Raw genomic sequence first — 14,018 nt, 5'->3', positions numbered from 1 at the left:
ACGCGAGGAAGAAGAACGCGAAGAAGAACGAGAAGAAGAACGCGAAGAAGAATGCGAAGAAGAACGCGAAGAAGAACGCGAAGAAAAACGCGAAGAAGAACGCGAGGAAGAAGAAGAAGAAGAAGAAGAAGAAGAAGAAGAAGAAGAAGAAGAAGAGGAACGCGAAGAAGAAGAAGAAGAAGAAGAAGAAGAAGAATACCACCTGACCCCGACTTACCCAAGCGCTTTTTCAAGAATATTTTTAGGACAAAGTGTCACCGTAATACCACTTGTCCCCGACTTCCACAGTGTTTTTTAGAAGAATATTTTTATTTAGACTTAGATATATATACACGTACATAAATTTAAATGTGTCAATAGGCATGTGACACGTGTTCTTCTTCGCGTTCTTCTTCCTCGCGTTCTTCTTCGCGTTCTTCTTCGCATTCTACTTCGTGTTCTTCTTCGCGTTCTTCTTCGCGTTCTCCTTTGTGCTGGGGATCCCGTGTTGGGGTTCCGCCCCGAGGCCGAGGCCTAAGCCGAAGGGGAAAACGAGGGATTAGAGCGCGGAAAGCTGCGGCCGTAGGCCGCTGTTTGCGCAGCCAAGCTTCCGGCGAAGCCGGGGAGGGCGAAGCCCGCGGCTTGTATATATATATATATATATATATATATATATATATATATATATATAGATCTATATATACTAATCCCTCGTTTTCCCCTTCGGCCTCGGCCTCGGGGCGGAACCCCAACACGGGATCCCCGGCACAAAGAACGCGAAGAAGAACGCGAAGAAGAACACGAAGTAGAATGCGAAGAAGAACGCGAAGAAGAATGCGAGGAAGAAGAACGCGAGGAAGAAGAACGCGAAGAAGAACGAGAAGAAGAACGCGAAGAAGAATGCGAAGAAGAACGCGAAGAAGAACGCGAAGAAAAACGCAAAGAAGAACGCGAGGAAGAAGAAGAAGAAGAAGAAGAAGAAGAAGAAGAAGAAGAAGAACACAAAGAAGAAGAAGAACGCGAAGAAGAAGAAGAAGAAGAAGAAGAAGAAGAAGAACGCGATGAAGAAGAAGAAGAAGAAGAAGAAGAAGAAGAAGAAGAGGAACGCGAAGAAGAAGAAGAAGAAGAAGAAGAAGAAGAATACCACCTGACCCCGACTTACCCAAGCGCTTTTTCAAGAATATTTTTAGGACAAAGTGTCACCGTAATACCACTTGTCCCCGACTTCCACAGTGTTTTTTAGAAGAATATTTTTATTTAGACTTAGATATATATACACGTACATAAATTTAAATATGTCAATAGGCATGTGACACGAGAGGAGCACGGCACACCCCGGTGGTACAGTTCCTGTTCCAGGTTCAGCTGTGGGCACTATAAGCAACTTGTGCTTTCCGTATCCCATGATACACTTCAAGACAGTCCTAAAAATTGCCAAAACATCGGGCAATCAATATCCCTCTTTGAATCCTGTTTCATTTTTTTCCCCTACAGATCAGAAGTGTGGTGGTAATATTGAATTTGAAAGTATAATTATTTAAGCCAAATTATTAAACTGACCAAATATAATGGGGAAAAAAAGTATCACATTTGGACAATTATATGAGAAACAAATTTCATAATCACTGTAGTCTCAACTTATTGATGTGAAAGTCATGGATTTGGGGCTAATATTGATAATCTATGCATGTGAAACTTGAAAATTTACGAAAACAAAGCTGTGTGTATATTGTAACCGTCACTGACCATCACCAACCACACACATGATCCACACACATGCGACATGGTACTCGTCTTTGGCAAGACCTCTAATATTGCAGACATCAACGATTTCCAAATCTCAAACACCTGACTAAATGCTACGTAAGATCATAACAGGATGATCCTACGGTGTCACCACACGAGATGCCTAATGTCACCAGATCCATTGAACCCCAATTATATTACCATAAGTTAATACATATATACCATATGTAACCACACCCACCAACCATACAACTAACCCCTATATAACGGAACTAACACTCGTACCTATATTTGATAACTAACACATCTCACATACGGAGTAGGGTATAGCAATAAACTAGAGCAATATATCAGTGTAGGACAAAATATCATTTTAGGATATAATGTCGGTAGAGGACGAAATATTACATTAAGATATAATGTCAAAGGACAAAATATCACGATGGGATGTAATAATAGTGGAGGACAAAATATCACGATAGGATATAATGATAGTGGAGGACAAAATATCACGGTAGGATATAATGTCAGTGGAGGACAGAATATCATTTTAGGAAGGGTTGCCGGACAGATGTCAGTGAACGACGGGTGGCCGGTACGGAACGCGGTGACGTAGAGGGGCAAGGTATACATAAGAAATCGAATGAGTGTGAGGGACCAGATGTCCGTGATAGGGCAAATGTCCATGAGGCATTGAATGTCAATGAAGGACCAAATGTCAATATAGAGCAAGGTGTCAATAACGAACAAAATTACAATGTAAGGCATGATGTTGAAATACAAAACGCGTCAAAAAGAAATAATCACGAGTTTCTTAATAACATGTACTTTAATGCTCGTAGTATTAGGAATAAATTCCAAGAAATACAGGCGTATGTCAAAAGCAAATATCTCGATACGATAGGAATAACCGAGACATGGTAAAGAATTTGAAGCTGAATTTAATATTGCGGGATTCAAACACTTTCATCAGGATAGAAACCACAAGAAAGGTGGGGGGGGGATGCTTCTGTTGTACGTTAAAAGCAATGTACATGCCTGTGCTTTAGAGAAATGGAAACAGGATGCATATGATAGTTTGTGGGTAAAATTAACCCAAAAACAAATGGACAAAATATCAATGTAGGTGTAATATATAACGTAGGCCAAAAACATTATCATAACAGACGACAAACTGTTGTTTCAAGAAATGTCTAGTTTCTGCAACCAGGACTTGTTGATAATGGGCGATTTCAATTTTACTGACATTGATTGGATGACCCTTGAACATGTCCGTATAGGTAGTCGCTTGATAGATTTTCTCGGTGACAATTACTTAGTTCAGCCCACAAGACATGGAAACTTACTCGATCTATTGATCACTAGCCGTGAAAGCATGATAACCGATGTAGAAGTTGGTGAAACTATTGTAAATAGCGATCACAACTTAGATTCAAACTGCTAAAATTTTAGAATATATAATTGTGTATCTAAAATACCCGATCTTAGTAAAGTTCAGTTCATAGGACTACGTCAAGAGCTTCAGCTTACAGATTGGGAGGAAAAATTAAACGAAAGACCTGGGGCCGTATACACAAAACTTTTTTGTTAGCCTTAACAATCTCTGCTAGCTAACAGAAAACCACTAAAAGTTATACACCAATGCTTAACTAACAACTGTTAGCTAGCAAACAGTTGTTTGTCAAGTACCGCTAAACAGCGCTGAAGTTAGCAGCTTATGAACATGTAAATGGACGTATTATCAAAAATTGCACACATAAAACAGTATTATTAATACAGTTGTTCAGAATTTATTAATAAAGTATCATGATAGCACATAGATATCGTATGTATGGGTTTTTAGAAGTACTTATTAACCAACGACAGATATTTTTGGACGAAGGCGCATTGTACAGGCGGCCGTGCCACAGACAAATCTTCCGACAGAAGACTCAACAATAATTTCAGAGGACATAGACATGGCAGAAGAAACACAGAAAAAGAAAAGGAAGCCAAACTGGTCACAAGAGGAAACACTCCTCTTGATCAACGTGATTATGGAGAAAAAATAATAATAAATGGGCGATTAAACCACAAGGATAAGAGGGAGGCATGACAAAGCACGTTGATGCTATGGTATTGTTTTCTGTTTACATATAAATGTTCATCGACACTTGGAGCCCCAATTCTAATGTTTGTGCCATCTATGGTACCCACAACACCGAGAAACCTACAGTTTTCCATGAACTCTGCTTGTTTTACTTGCACTTCTTGGCGAGTCAATGGGAATTTTACAAACTGAGTTACAATATCTGGTTCTGATAGTGCATCAATTGTTTGAGTAATGACACGGCTGATTGATGCTTGCGAGGTCCCAAATTCGCCACTGCTGCATTTTACCTGTGGCTAAATATCATAGGGTAATTGCCACCTTCGTCTCAGGACTCAGTGGTCGATTCCGTTCTGTTCGGGATTGAAGTTTGTCCCTCACTAAATCAGCCATTTTTATTATACCAGCACGGTTCATTCTGAAGCGTTTGATGAGTTCGTCATCATTGTACTCGTTAAATATGTCCCGTCGCTGTCGATAAACTCGCAGTCATCTTTTTAGTTGTTGTTGCTCCGCCATCTTCTCTACTAACAGGAACTTGTTAAGAGCATAATAGTCCTCCTCAGCACTTTTATCTTAACAGTACTTTTAAGGCCCTAACAAGTTTTCTGTATCACTGTTAGTGCTTAACAGCTAAATGTTAGCCTTAACAGGAATTTGTTACCCTTAACAGCTATTTGTTAGTGCTAACAAGTTTTGTGTATACGGCCCCTGTAGATCAGATGTAGGAAATATTTCAAAATACGTTTATTAAGATAATTCATATTTACATTCCGTTTATGGATAGACCCACCCAAAATGGTAAAAAAAAAAAAAATAAATAAAAAAAAAAAAAAAAAAAAAAAAAAGTATTGCTAAAAAGAAACAAGCTTATAAGAAATATAAGTGCTCGGGTTCACCTAATGACTATCAAAGTTATGTAATAATACAGAGAGATTTAAAAAATGGAAAAAAAAACGAAAACGGCAATACGAAATGAATATCACTGATAAATCCAAATCCAAAGAATTCTATAGTTACATTAAAGATAAAAAGGTTATTAACCCGTACAGCGTCGGAGCCAAAATCGGCCCTTTTATTGTTTAAATAAACTCAAAATGATGTAAAACCAACAAATCTTGCTTATTTTGATTAACCTTAGTCTAGAAGTGGAGAAACTGGGTCGATTTTGTCGAGATATGCGAGCGAAAGTTGAAGAAAGTCGTATTTTTCGGAGAAGCTTCGTTAGAATTTCAGAGAGTGAAGGAATTTTACCTTAATGTTGTTTCAAACCAATGTACAGTCACCCATAAGTCTGACACGGAAAACGTGTTTATGAATATTTTTTGTGGATTTTTTGGCAAATATTTATAATTTTGTTATGTGGTAAATTGATTTTTCGGTACCTTTTTTATTATAATTTTATGGAGGATAGGTGATTGGTAAATGTTTTAGTAAGGATCCATTACACCAATATTGTCCGGCCACATTTTGTATTACGCATTTATTACGAAAATTGGCAGTGCGAAATTGCCAGTTCTATACGTCTAAATACGTACTAAATAGCACCTGTCTAACTGTAGAAGTACAACTTTACCTCCTAATACTTCGTTTCGGACACCAGTCGCCTAAATCACGTCCAAATGGCCGATTTTCTACCCCAAGTTACCCCCGAAAAATTGCTGCCGGGGTTGCCAGTTTTGTCAATATATGTATATATATATATATATATATATATATATATATATATATATATATATATATATATATATATATATATATAATCTTTTATAGCCAAAGGATAGAGCTACTTGGTCATTACCACAGATTTGACCCTCGACGTAATGCCTATTTTTTGTCGAGTTTTTTAATTTGCTACATACGACGTATGCCGCTGATGCTGTAGGGGTTAGGAATAACATTGGCCCACTATTTTCTGCTGACGGTCAACTTGAATATTCAAATGGAGGAATGTGTGATATTTTAAACAACTATTTTATTTCAGTGTTCGTAAACGAAACACCTCAAAGAGAACTCCAAACTGAAACGTGTGAAAAATCTAGGGTGAACCTACTCACTACGGTAAATATAACAAAAGAAAAAATTAAAAGGTGTATAGAGAAACTCAAATTTAGTAAAACACAAGGGCCTGACGGTTGGCATCCAAGAATCTTAAAGGAAATGAAAAATGAGATTTTCGTTCCATTAGAAATTATTTTCAAGAAATACATCATATCCGGAGATGTCCCAAGAGAATGGAAGCTAACGTTACTCTCATATTCAAAAAAGGTGACAAAAAGAAACCAAATAACTACAAGCCTATAAGCCCGACTTTAATCGTAGAAAAAATGATGGAAATTATAATCAGATACTATCGAACACCATTTAGAAAGTAACTGTATGATAAATGATAGCCAGCATGGATTCAGACGGAAACGTTCTTGCGTGACTTACTCGAACTCTACAACACAGTCATCTCGAATTATAACAAAAGAAACAATATAGATTTAATATATCTAGACTTTGCAAAAGCTTTTGATACCGTCCCCCACGAAAGGCTACTTACTAGATTAGCTTCACACGGAGTAAGTGGTAGCCTATTAAGTTCGACTAGATTTTGGTTGAATGATCGAAAACAGAGTTGTTTTAAATAGCAAAACTTCTAGATGGAAAAATGTTACGAGATGAGTTCCTTAGGGTTCCGTTCTTGGGCCACTTCTATTAATACATACATATACCAAAGGCTTTTTCCCCCTACACGGGGGGTAGCCAAAAAGAAAAAGGCATAGAAACCACTCCCACCCATTCCATTTCATATATATTCCACTCCCCTCCACCCTCCTCCCTCCCTCTTATCTTGGCACCTCCTGGATGATGGGTCATCCCTGCATCCTGTCCACTGCCCTGGGTCAGAAGCAGTGTCGCAAGACATAGCACATACACAGCAAGGACGCTTCATAAATTCGGCGACCCCTCTCCGTCCCCCCATGCAGAAAAGGAGAAGACGGGGAGAAATCTCTTCGGGCTGCTTCATTTATTTATTTATTCTTTTTTTTTTCATACATACTTCCTCACCCCCCATCCCCCACCCACTCCCCCTCATGCATCACAGCATCATCTATACACAACCTCTCTCCATTCACCCCTATCTTCTGTCCTCTCCCGTCCTTCCTCAACAGACAACCTTCTCTTTTTAATGTCCCTTTCACCCCATCCATCCATCTCATCCTAGGACGTCCCCTCATATTCACTCCTTCCACCTCCGCCCTCCACACTTCTTTTACTAATCTTTCTTCACTCATTCTTTCCATGTGTCCAAACCATCTTAATACTCTTTCATCAACCCTATCTCCCAGTTCCCTTTCCATCCCTGTTCTCCTCCTCACCTCCTCATTTCTTACTCTATCTAGCCTAGTAACCCCTATCATACTTCTCAGACATTTCATCTCAAACACATTCAAACTCCTTCTCTCTTCCTCTCTCATGTTCCATGTTTCTGCCCCGTACATTGCTGTTGGCACAATCACTCCTTCATATAATCTCTTCTTAGCATCCATTCCCAGATGTCTATTTCTCATTTCACTTTTCAATCCACCAAGGCATTTACTCGCTTCTCTCAATCTACATTCTATCTCCACCTCCACTCCTCCCGTTCCTGCCACATTCGCACCCAAGTATCTAAAAGTATCCACTTCCAGCCTGCTGTCACTCTCTCCCCTTGTACATCTCATCATCTTACTTTTACCCACATTTATCTTCAGCTTCCTTCTTTCACACACCTTGTCAAACTCTGTCACTAACTTCCTCAATCCCTCCTCTAATGCTGCTACAAGCACAATGTCGTCAGCAAACAACAACTGGCTCACCTCCCACTTTTCTTCTCCATTTTCTTTAATCATCTCCAACTCCTGACCCACTACCCTTGCATTCACCTCTCGCACCACCCCATCCATGTAAAGATTGAACGTTCACTCTCTCCATTTCTAATCCTAACACAAGCTCTACTACTCTCGTAAAAACTCTTGACTGCTCTTAACAGCTTTCCTCCTATCCCGTACATATGCAGTACCTCCCACAGTGCCTTCCTGTCTACCCTGTCGTAAGCGTTTTCCAGATCCACAAATGCCCCAAAAACATCCTTACCTTTTCCTATAGCTTTATCACATATCTGTCTTACCACAAAAATCTGATCTACACAACCCCTACCTGTCCTAAACCCACACTGTTCCTCACCAATTACTCCCTCTGTTCCTCTCCTAATCCTCTCAATCAAGACTTCTATTCATAGTATATATAAATGATATACACCACGGGCTAAATTCTGCGGAATGGCAAATGATCACTTAAATCAATTAGATATTCAAGAAGATTTAGATAAGTTACAGCAATGGTCTGAAAAGTGGCTAATGAAATTTAACACAAGTAAATGCAAGGTTATACACATAGGTAAAGATAACAGTAAGTACGATTACAAGTTATTTGGAAATTCGTTAACATAAGTGGATAGTGAAAAGGATTTCGTCGTAATTATCAGTAACGATTTCAAATCATCTAAATAGTGTATTTCAGCCTCTGAGAAAGCAAATAAGCTTCTAAGACTGATTGCGCGATCTTTTGACTTCAAAATTCCATCTCTCATTAACAAACTATATAAATCGTTAGTTCGTCCACATTTGAAATATGCTGTTTCCGTATTGTCATCGAATCTCATTAAAGACATTGACAGACTGGAAAAAGTACAACGGCGAGCCACAAAACTGGTTCCAAATATCAAAAATAAATCATACGAAAATCGACTAAAACATGAATCTGTTTTCCCTAAAAAAGCGTAGACTCAGAGGTGATTTGATACAGGTCTTTAAGATTCTAAAGGGAATTGACAACATCAAAAGTGACAAAATTTTCAAACTGAATGAGAATCCGACAAGAAATAATGGTCTCAAACTGTCAGGAAATATATTTAATTTGGAAGTGGGTAGAAACAACGCCAACCGTGTAGTTAATGAATGGAATAAACTTCCTGCAGAGGCAGTGCAATGTAGTTCAGTTCGAAGCTTTAAGAATCATTTTGATAAATTCCTAAGCAAGATGCTATAATGACTGCCATTTATTCTATGTTGTTTATTTGTTTATTGTCTGTTTATTATTTGCTTTTCATTCATTATTAGTTATCTGTCAATTTATTATTATTTACTATTTACCTGTTTATTATTTAACTATACCTATGCATCTATTTATTTATTCATATTGTTAATTTTTTATTTATCATTATTATATACATATTTTTTCCTCATCCAACCGAGTTATGGATCAAAAGGTCTCTGTCGGCATGATCCGCCTTTGTAATAGGGTGGCCATGTCCAAAAAGGACACTGCATATAGTATACAGTAATATATATATATATATATATATATATATATATATATATATATATATATATATATATAATAAAAAACTGAAAGTAAATAATATTTTTCACTTCTAATGAAACCGACAAAAAACAAATACCTGTATTTCCTACCAAGTTACAACACAAACAAAACCTAGTTGTATCCTCACATTGGTTGCCTGGAGGTTTATTTCTTTTTGTATTTCTGCCCTCTTTCTTTTCGGCATTTTCAGACTCCTTACCCTCATAAATTAGTTGCCAAACCACACTGCACCGTGTCCACATCAGGACTGCAGCCCATTGAGATGTGAATCATGCAATCACACGTTCACAATATTGTTCCTGTGTAGTTCCTGTTTACGGCTGCCGAGTTTCGACGTTGATCTTGGCCTGGGTACTCCTACACAATTTAATTGTACGGCGTCATTGTATACCTAGAATTATTTATTTATTCATTTATCTATTTATTCTTTATTTATTTATTCAATTGCTTATTCATTTATTTTTGTCACGCCCCAAGAAAGGAGGACAAATGCACGTCCGGCGTGAGGTTGCGCCGGATGGAGGACAAAGTGCTCAAAAGGAGGACTGTCCGGCCTAAAGGAGGACGTCTGGCCACCCTACTTTGTAAACCTTTGCAATTACGACATTTTTGCCGCCGAGAGATAGGAATGCCGAGGTCACCGACGTGGCAGGAGGACAGCCAAAGTAACGTACCTGGCAGGAGACAGTGCCGAGGTTAAGGCTCGACACGAGGAGTGCTTAGACCAAGGGCATAGTTGTACATAATCTTCGTACCTGAATAAAACCAGTAAAAACCAGCAGACACTTTACCTCACCCGCTAAACCACCATTACATGTAGCAAAACACATTTGTTTTGTTACACATAGAGAGAAGTGGACACATAAATGCTGAGAATAACGCTGACAGACAGGATGATGGCATGTAGGATAAGACAGCAGACAGGGTAGAAGAGTTTATCGGTGAGGTAAAGAGGAAAAAATGGAATTGGGCAAAGAAAGCAGCCAGAAAGGAGATTTGGAGATAGAGTGTTACGTTACAGAAAACGTGGAAGACCAGACAGGAGAGGCGATAAGAAGTTTGCAAAAATGACGTAGCAGAGATTGGTGCAATCACACGACTTATGGAAAAGGTTGAGAGTCCTTTATTCAGCAGTGGACTCCAAGTGGTTAGTTGATTAAATATATAGGGCTTAATCAATTCTTGTGGAGATCTTTGTGTCGCCACTGTTTTTTTTTTTTTTTTTTTTTTAGATCATCTATGTTATCTGTGTTTTTTTTCTTCACATATCGACACACCTATGAAAACCATACTTCTTAACATCCTTCAAACATTCTTTCTAGATTTATGGAACGATCTCTCGATATTCTACCATTCCATACTACCACGTCCTTCCCGTTATCTTTCTTTCCACGACTTTCATGGTTCTAAATCATGTTTCTTTTTTCCTCGTAGTGCTGGTAATCCCATCTTATCTAATTTATGTTGCGTCTGGAAAGACGCGATCTAATAAAGGTGTTAGTGATGTAAAGTCATCATATTAAGACAACAGGGTAGGTGTCTCAGTAATGGATTTAAATTGGACAAATTTAGATTTAAAATGCTAACCTTGTCAACAACTTATCCAGTATATCTGTAACATTGCTTTATATATATATATATATATATATATATATGTCAGGGGGGTACAAATTAGGCATATATTCGGTATTATTGAGAAATTGGGCGTGAGAGAAAAAAAAAAAAAACACCAAGGTAACACTAACATGTGTTTTTATTGGATAACACCAACACACTAAGCTAACTGAACACATACAATAGAAATATCACCTGTGTGATATATCGCATGGCCTACTCAATATGTACAAAATTATAAATAACAAACCACTCCTCGGCTCTGCGAGCGCGAGGATGAATTCTCCTCGAGCGTCGATTCCTTCTTCAGACGAGTCCCCTGTGTCCTTCTCCTTGGCGGACGGGCGCACGTCTCTTCCTTGGTCTCCTGCTCCGACGATCTCCTTCGTCCTGGTGCCCTCCCTCCGTGGAACTGGGAGGGGAGGAGGGGGGTCCGCCCTTAACGGCGGCGGCCGTAAAGTGTCCTACGACTCTATCTCTTCGTGGTCTCCTGCGTCCTGGTGCCTCCCTCCGTGGAACTGGGAGGGGAGGGGGGGGGTCCGCCCTCAACGGCAGACGGCCGTAAAGTGTGTACCCTTCACTTCATCTCCATGTCCTTCCCTCTTATACATCCGGGAGGGTGAGGGAGAGTGGGTGGTGGCGATCTGCGCATGCGCGTAGCGGCAGCGGTGACCTCGTACTTGGGACAGTTGGCAGCACTGGAAGCTAAGCATGACTTCACGTTTGTCAGCCAGTCAGAGCTGTAGGAGTAGTTTAAGATCGAGGTAGCAAGGCTAAATAGGCACACTTTTCAACTTGCGATCCGCCCGCGAGTTGTTTCCGTCATTGGAAGAATGTCACGTGGGTCACATGACGAAGCTTGGAAGAATGTCAGCGCGGACGTTTCGTCCCCCGCTGACCACGTGATTCGGCTCGAGATGAAGGTTTGGAGCTGGGTCAGGTGTGCTGGCTGACATCACATTATCCAGAGAGAGCACACAGCACACATTGGCCTGGCTCACTGTGAGAGTGCGCGCACCGTGGGAGAAATTTCTCCCCACCCACCTTGTCCAAATGGAAGAACCTTCAAACCCAAAGAGCATTTTCTCCTGCAGTGAAGACGAAAATACTTCTCCTCAAGACCTTCACCGTCGAAAGCGCCTCCGCGGCGCCCGCCGCTCAGGGAATCCTGACTGGGACCTTCCGGAAGACATGGATGAGGACCCAGTTTTACCTGCGGAAAACTGTATCCCGCCCGCCGGACTTATCGCCGACCAGCCCCCCCCCCCGCCTCCCCCACATGCCAACGCTACCCCTCTCGCACCTGAAGAAGGGGAAGGGGATCGCGCTCCAGCCCGCGTATCTTACGCAGCAGCTGTAACTTCCCACCGCGGCTCGCCCGAAGAGAAATGGCAAGTCGTCTCCAACAGGCGTATACGACCCAGGAAGCCCCGGCCAGTATCAGGTCCCTCAAGATTTCCGGTCATCATTAAATCCTCCGACGACCCCGCCCGCTTCACAAAGATGGGCTCTTGGCGGCAGGCCCAAATGTTAAAAAATGCAGTTGGGCCAGTCGAAGGTATTCGCCAAACACCAAAAGGAGAATGGCTGGTCAGTTGTATCTCGGAGCAGCAACAGGGGAAGCTACTGCGCACAGCCTTACTCGAAGCAGAGAGACAACCACCTCTACGGATAGAAACAAGAATTTCAAAGACCATCGTCGTCGGAGTAATCAAAGGAGTATCTCTCGACGAGAACGCTGAACAACTCCTTAAAGCCGACATGGAAGTTCAGGACCTCCCAGTCGACTCCATAAAACGACTCACGTCCAGGGACGGGTCTCTGACTGGGTCAGTATGCGTGGCCTTCCTCATGGCCTCCCTCCCCTCCACAGTCAAACTAGGCTACACTCTCCACCAGGTGGTCCCCTACATTGCCCACCGTGCAGAGATGTACCAGATGTCAACTCCTGGGACACTCCAAGGGTGATTGTAGACGGAAAGCCCCCAGATGCGCTCGGTGTGGAAAAAGCCATCCCACGCAGGACTGTCAGGAAAAGCAGCTTTTCTGCGTAAACTGTTGTGGGAACCACTCCGCCGCGTACCCAAAATGCCCTGAGTTCGCCATTAGGAAGACTTCGCAAGAAGTCAAGAACCAAAAATACGTCACTTTCTCCGAAGCCTTAGCCGTCGCCAGAGAACGCTGGGACACCCTTCATCTCCATGTCCTTCCCTCTTATACATCCGGGAGGGTGAGGGAGAGTGGGTGGTGGCGATCTGCGCATGTGCGTAGTGGCAGCGGTGACCTCGTACTTGGGACAGTTGGCAGCACTGGAAGCTATGCATGACCTCACGTTCGTCCGGCCTGGGTCAGGTGTGCTGGCTGACCAGCTCCAAACCTTCATCTCGAGCCGAATCACGTGGTCAGCGGGGGACGAAACGTCCGCGCTGACATTCTTCCAAGCTTCGTCACGTGACCCACGTGACAATATATATTATATATATACAGGACTGTGGAGTCGGAACACAAAACCTCCGACCCCGACTCCTATATTTTTTGGCACCACCGACTCCGACTCCTCTTCATGTAATTAACTGATTAAGGCCTACATATTTTATAAAGCCTATACCACACACATACGCTCCAATCTTGAGTAGACTTATATCATTATAACTGGTTTATATCAAAGAATAAATATATATGTTATAGTGTGGCTTTCCTATGTTTGACCTCTTCATTAATACTTTATAAGTGAATTAGAAAAAAAAATTGAAAGGATATTGAAGAAAATTCTGTGAAAAAAAAGATTCTATAATGTAAGCCATTTGGCATAATATGTATCTTTGCAAATAAGTGATAAGAATATTTCAAAAACAAAAATACTGTACTTTATAACAAAGTTTGAAATATAACCTTTGGAAAGGATATACAAACCTAATCATAAAAAATATATAATGGAAGATTTTTTTACATATATAGTTTTGTAAATACAAAATAAAAAATGAAAATACTTAATAAAAGAAGTTTAGGCAAATTTCTTGAAAGGAAACAGTAAATATAGAGAAAATAAACCTTATTGATACGAGTACGGTACAAGGTCGAGTGTTACAGCTGAACATGTATGATACTGAAAGGTAATGTATCATACATACTTTTTGGGTATCATCATCCTTCATATGTTTTCATACCTTCTTTTGTC

The 14,018-nt window shown here is 40.6% G+C and overlaps 1 protein-coding gene across 1 annotated transcript in view; it reads right to left on the bottom strand.

The window, feature by feature from the left end:
* Positions 1-11,282, bottom strand: part of LOC143024756 (Na(+)/citrate cotransporter-like) — a 143,323-nt gene extending 132,041 nt beyond the window's left edge. The window contains exon 1 of the mRNA XM_076183876.1: positions 11,091-11,282. The gene's annotated coding sequence lies outside the window, so the exon portion shown is untranslated. The remainder of the gene's footprint in view (positions 1-11,090) is intronic.
* Positions 11,283-14,018: the final 2,736 nt, after the last annotated feature.

The sequence above is a fragment of the Oratosquilla oratoria genome, chromosome 4, assembly GCF_046742065.1.
Source record: "Oratosquilla oratoria isolate Oo_2021 chromosome 4, ASM4674206v1, whole genome shotgun sequence".
Taxonomy (NCBI): Eukaryota; Metazoa; Arthropoda; class Malacostraca; order Stomatopoda; family Squillidae; genus Oratosquilla; species Oratosquilla oratoria.
This window is presented reverse-complemented; position numbering and strand designations above follow the sequence as displayed.